The 6,085-nt window shown below is 37.4% G+C and overlaps 1 long non-coding RNA gene across 1 annotated transcript in view; it reads left to right on the forward strand.

Annotated features, from left to right (window-relative positions):
* Window positions 1-3,946, forward strand: part of LOC109144090 — a 70,579-nt gene extending 66,633 nt beyond the window's left edge. Inside the window, exon 3 of the long non-coding RNA XR_002044596.2 lies at window positions 3,724-3,946. This is a non-coding gene — a long non-coding RNA (uncharacterized LOC109144090). The remainder of the gene's footprint in view (window positions 1-3,723) is intronic.
* Window positions 3,947-6,085: the final 2,139 nt, after the last annotated feature.

Genomic DNA, 6,085 nt, shown 5'->3' on the forward strand with positions numbered 1-6,085 from the left:
AAATACAATTCTACTCACAATGGATATGTGAAAAACAGCACAAAGGCTAAACTAGTCAGAGGAATGACACACAAAGCTAAGCCAAAAGCATTCATTTACTAAACTTTTCCCCATTTTTATAATGAAATCAAGACACAATTATGAACTTATTAAAAGAAATAAATGTCTTCTAATTTAAGGGGCAGTGCTGTTCACAGAGGTTTTTAAAAGTATTATAACATCTTCCAGTATTAATTCTGCATGTATATTGTCCTTCCTCTACTATTAACTCTGCTTGCAAATTATCTTACCCCATTGCTTACTTATATTTCCCTAGCATGACAATAAGCATTAAATAAAAAACAAAGGCAATATTTCAAATGTAGTACAATCCTACAGTTTCTTCAAGCAAATAATTCACTTTAAGGCTATATCAAAACTGACGCATTTCCAGTGAGAAGAACACATTTTCTGTGTTCTGCATTGAGCATTATTCACAAGCAGATTCAGTGACTGCTTTAATCACCCTATTCTTCAAACGGTTCCATATGAACAATGCACACATTGGAGAGATCGCTCCACAGACATTTTCTCCAGAAATCCTGCTTGGTTAAGCCTTTCTCATTATTTTTTTCCCTGAATTACTTGTTTCCACTATCAGGATGCTATTGACTCCATTAGTCAGAATGACAAGTCTAATCATGGAATCCTTTCAATCAATGAAATTATTATTTTCAAAAAATGAAATTCAAAAGAAAAATGTTCTTTGGATGGCTTAATTTAATCCATATTCTTTCACACAATGAGTTGGACGAAGGTGAAAGGGGAGGAACAGAAACCTCATAAAATAGCTCTGCCAAAGGAGAAGATCTAAGGTTGAATCACAGCCATAGTGAGACTCTGCCAATCCCCAGGGGATGCTTGTCTCTTGTGTCTGCCCTGTACATTGCAGTGGTGTGTAGATATGCCCAAGCTAGCTCCACATAATATTCTCAGCAGGATAAATTTTTTTCAAGCTACTTTGTGTAGGCTGCTATGACCTTCCCACCCAGTTCAGCTGGAACCTTCTGATGTAACTGTAATCTGTGCACTGGAGCACCGCGTGACAACCTACAGCCCACCTAAAGTGCAATCACGTTAGTTAAGATATGACCCTCAGGATTATGTCATTGTAAGTAACAATCGTGGCTGACCTAGGGTGCAAAAAATTCAGTGAAATTCTGCTCTAACTGATGTCACTGTCCGAGTTTTCTCTGTCTTCTGAGTGGCAACAGTTTTCATCCTTTGCATCTACTAATTGCATGTTCTGTTACTATTATTTGTATTATATAATTTTTAATGTATTACATTTCCAAGGGAAATGACCTATCAGTCCTGTACAAATAGATAACACAAAACAAACACGTGTGGTGTACATAACACACCCTCACAAGCACTTTTTACTTGACTAGTCCTTTTCAAAGCAGCATTAACCAGTCTAAGGATGCCTCAGCTTTTTTTCTGGGTGTCAAATTCAAAGCTGAATATCGTTACATTAGAGAAAAGGACTAGTGTTTTCATTCAGCTGAAAATAAGTATTGCTGAAACATGCATTTGGGACATTCAGAATTTCAATCCTCCTAAGACAGTTTTATCACTATATGTTCATATCTGATTCAGTGGGAAAGGTGCCTAATGACCATTTAAAAACCTTCAGAGTAGCATTCAGTTTTGAATGCTCCAGCAAGATAAAAGTAGGTGAAATGAAAAGGATAGTAAATCCATTGTAAGTTAAAAAATGGTTTTGAGAGCAGTTCAGGATGCTGAGTTAGAAAATGGGATTTTATTACAGAATGATACTTGTAGATTAAAGTTCCAACATCAGAGACTTATCTGATATGAAGAAGCTTGACAGGTGGTTCTGGTGATACCCAGAGGCTGCTCCTCTGTACAACAGAGAAGCCTAGGTGCAATTACAGCTTTACTATAAATGGAGATTTTAACAATTTAAGCAAGCAGGAAGTTTCCTGGCCATTTAATGAGGCCAGGTCTGCATTCTATACAGCTGCTTTCACCTAAGGTCAAAACCCTCATGCATGAAATGCACTTCAAAGAATATCTAATCCTTTGTCATTGATGTGACACTGAGAAACGTTCCTCAAAAAGAATATACCAATACAGTTGCAGCTAAGGAGCTCACTGAAAGCAATCACGTGGCACAAGACAAACTAAAATCTAAAGCACCTTTTCATTGCCAGGAGTTTCTGAGTAGTAACAATACTCTATTCAAATACTTTTTAAAATGACATGTTTTAGGAGTCCTAGGACTCAATGTTGTTTGACTAAACATTTTCATGAACAGGTTATGAAATTGGCTTTTTAGGTCAACTTCAAAATTATTTAGTCAATGTTCATTGCATAACCCCAAAAAATGTATTGTTGCCTGCGTGAGCACTAAAGCTACAACTCTGGTAACAAACTTGCCTGCCTTATAGTCCCAGATAGTCAGGTAGAAATACCAGGTTTAGCTGTGAGAAATCTCAGAGTCAGATTTACTAGGCTGTTGCAAAATACTATACTAAAAAACTTAGCCCAGCTAGCAAACTGCAGAAGAATATATTCTACCTAGAATAACCCAAGACTAGGCTGGCATCCAAAAAGGATGAGCATAATGCAAGTTTAGAGTAAGCGAGTTTATACAGTAAGCCATTATTCTAGTGTCCTTGTGCAGAAGAATGCAGACATAGCTGCTGTGACTCTAAATAGGTGCTATTAACTACTTTATTCACATAATAACATTTTAATGGTGAAAGTTCACTCTTCAAATGCAAGGAGGCAACTGTAGTATTTTGTCACCTCTCCTGTACTTTGTGCATGATTTTCCTCAGGCTGTAAATTTTGCTGGCCAAGAACTCTTTTTCTGTTAGTGAAAATATATCAATAGCTACCAAAACTCAAGGTATGAAGAATAACAATGTTCAACTCCTCAGGACAGGAGATTTTCATGCTGGTTTCTATGGGTTCTGGTTTCTGTTACACATAGCTGTGATTATAAGTGCTGATCATAGGGAAAAATAGACACTGTTCGCAGACATTTAGTGTCACAAAAATTCTTTTTCACTCTGCACAAAAATGGATCTAAGTTGTTCTAGGAAAATGTATCATGTTATTTTCACCTCTTCATAAATGTAACAGCATTTCAAAGTTTGAAAGTTTCATGCTCCTTCAGATTGTAAGTGTTTGGTCTTTTCAGGCTCTGGCTGCCTGTTGTTTTTTTTAACGTCCTTAGGATTCTACAAAAGTAACTTTCAATGGGAAATTTACTTGCTGTAGCCATCACTGTGTGGTCAGATGCCTCTCAATTTCAGAGACATGTTGGATCCACTAAAACTTTTCCTCACTCTGGCGGTTGTTACTTGGGAGAGTACTGAAGCAACAGAGAAGTACTGAGGTCACAGCAATCAAAATATAAAGAGTGCCTCATGTTAAAAATAAATACCTTGCTCCCCTTGCACAGCAGGAAGCAGAATTACACACTCCAGTTGGCAAATGCTGCTTTAAAAATCAGAATCATAGCACAGTCTAGCTTGGAGGGGACGTCTGGGTGGCGCTTAGTGCAGCCCACTGATCAGAGGAAGGTTAATTGCCAAGTCAACTTGTGTTGTCTAGAGCCTTATCCTGTAAAATCTGTAAGGATGCAAGTCTCTGGGCAAGTAGCTCCATTCTCATTGTGAAAAATTTATTTTGCTTTGCTTTTCTTTGTAGCAGGTTGAAGAAAAGTGGCAAATTCCTCTGTTGAGTGAGAGCAGTTTCATATCATGTAAATGAATCAGCAGCAGCAGGATCAAACACATCTTAAAGGATTCCCAGGGACACCAACGCTGCCAGAGAAAGACCTCATCTCTTTCATTCTGCATTTGGAGGGCATGGGAAGAAGAGGCAGTAGGGAGGTGAGACCACCCATGAGGTTTTTGTGATGAGCCAATACACAAAATTGTTGCGTAGAAGATTTCTGATAGGAAAATTGAGACAAAAGCCATCCTTAAGAAATTTATAAAACACGTTTACCAGTTTTCATTTCTGCACTGTATCTAGAGCTGAAGCCAAGAGAAGGCCCTAAAAATATGAGTTTACTGCATCAGCTGAAGAAGTTTCTATGGCTGAGGCCATGCAGTGACCACATGCACAGAATCTTTTGATGTACTGGCAAGTAATTAGGCCTCTGGTCACCTGACTGGCAAACAGAGGTGAGACTTCAGGCAGACAAAGAAGAATAGACTGTACTACCAAGGGAACACAAGCTATACCTTCCTTTGATTCCAAAACAGTTCTTCATTGGGAATGTGACAGTGAGTAATGGCTTTTGCAACTCATCTTTGATGTTGGATCAAGCTGCAATGCATATACTGTTCTAGAGAAGCCCAGAAGTCAAGGTGCTGACATTACTTGATTTTCTTTCAGTTGTAAAATATATATTCCCCTAAGGGAATCTTAAAAGAGGAAATGAAGGGAGCCTTTCATCCCTGTGATTGTATATCATCCCAAATGTCTGTGCTCAGTGCTGCCCAGAAGCTATAAGAAAAGTCAAATTAATCAAATTTGCTGTACTCACAAAACTGTGCATCTTTTTGAAGGTTTGTTTCTGAAGTGCAATCAAGTTTCTACACATGAGGTAAAAACTGTTTAGGGGATTAAGATTCCACAAAATCCCACTGCCTGAAAGCCATCTAAATTGATGACACACATGAAGTTACAGGCTTGGTGTTTACAGAGTCAGGGAAGGTCCCTCCAGCACCCTTAATTAGGAGTTTTGCTACGATATTTTTACAAACATTCAGTTTAATCCAGACAATTCCTAAGTCCCAAACTCCTATTGCTGAAATCCCCTGCATTTTCTAATTGTTATGTTGTGCTTGCATGTGATGATGTGATGGGATCACTGCTGAGGCTGAACTCTTTTTTTTGGAGGTCACTGAAGTTTCATAGCAATTCCAAAATGGATAAACATGCTCAGTGTCACTTTTCAGCTTGGTACTCAGTTTCATTTGAAAGACTAAAAGCTGTTATTCTTCCAAAATAAATGTCTTTTTTGCTCCTGCATGTCTCAGTTTACCACATCCTGGGTGGAGCAGCTCAAAAATAATATAAGAAATATTTGTGGGTTTAGTATATGGAGACAAAATAGCAGAAGAATGAATGAATGTATCAAGTACACCTCTACAGGGCTAACAGGGAACAGGAAGATTGCAACGGGCTATTAGCAAAACAGGGAATGGCCTAAACAGTTCAAGAATTTTACCCACTGATAATTGATACAAGTATTCTTCTTGCTTGAATTTCTGTATACATCTGTTTTTAACTACTATGTTATCTGAGAGCTGCCAATATAATCTTTGTTTTACACTTTCTGTCAAATAAGTATTTAGGATTTGGGGTTTAAACAAAACATAACTCAGAGATTCAGTTTGTATGAACCTTCTATTTTGAAAACAGGTAAAACACTAGTGCTAGCTTTTCATTTATTTGATGCAATATTAAAGTTATTCTGTAATTTACCAAACTTTCTGAGTTATTGTTTATAGGAAAGCAATGTGGCATGGCCTCAGTAAAAGAGCAGTTACCTTTCATTACAATCTCTTCCTCTATTTTGTATGTGATAAAAACCCTTGATTTTTTCAGATTCATCTATTTTTCTTTACTTTGAACTTGGGAAACACCCCTTAACCCGGAGGATCAAGGCTTTGTTTTGTTTTGCTTTGGATTTTTTTGTTTTGTCTTGTTTTAAGCAAACATTATGTTGTAGAGGCTTTTTCTGGTACTCAGTTCACATTCCTCTGGGTTTTTCAGAAAGGTGAGTTTTCATTTTGCTAGATAAAAGAAGTTGATACGAGACATGCTGATGAACTTTGAAAGCCCAGGGCTATTGTGTAAATGTATTCATTTTCTTTAGTCTATAGTGCTCTAGAATGACTAGGTCACCTGAAACAGCTTCCTTTGAGACATTTTATACTTTTGTATGGTTTGATATCACCATGCAAGGCTAAATGGTCATTTTAACTTTTATTTGATCTCCATTTTCTCAGAAAAGCTTTCTGTGACTGTCATTTATGGTGTAATAAGTTTGGGT

This window comes from Corvus cornix, chromosome Z, assembly GCF_000738735.6.
Source record: "Corvus cornix cornix isolate S_Up_H32 chromosome Z, ASM73873v5, whole genome shotgun sequence".
NCBI lineage: Eukaryota > Metazoa > Chordata > Aves > Passeriformes > Corvidae > Corvus > Corvus cornix.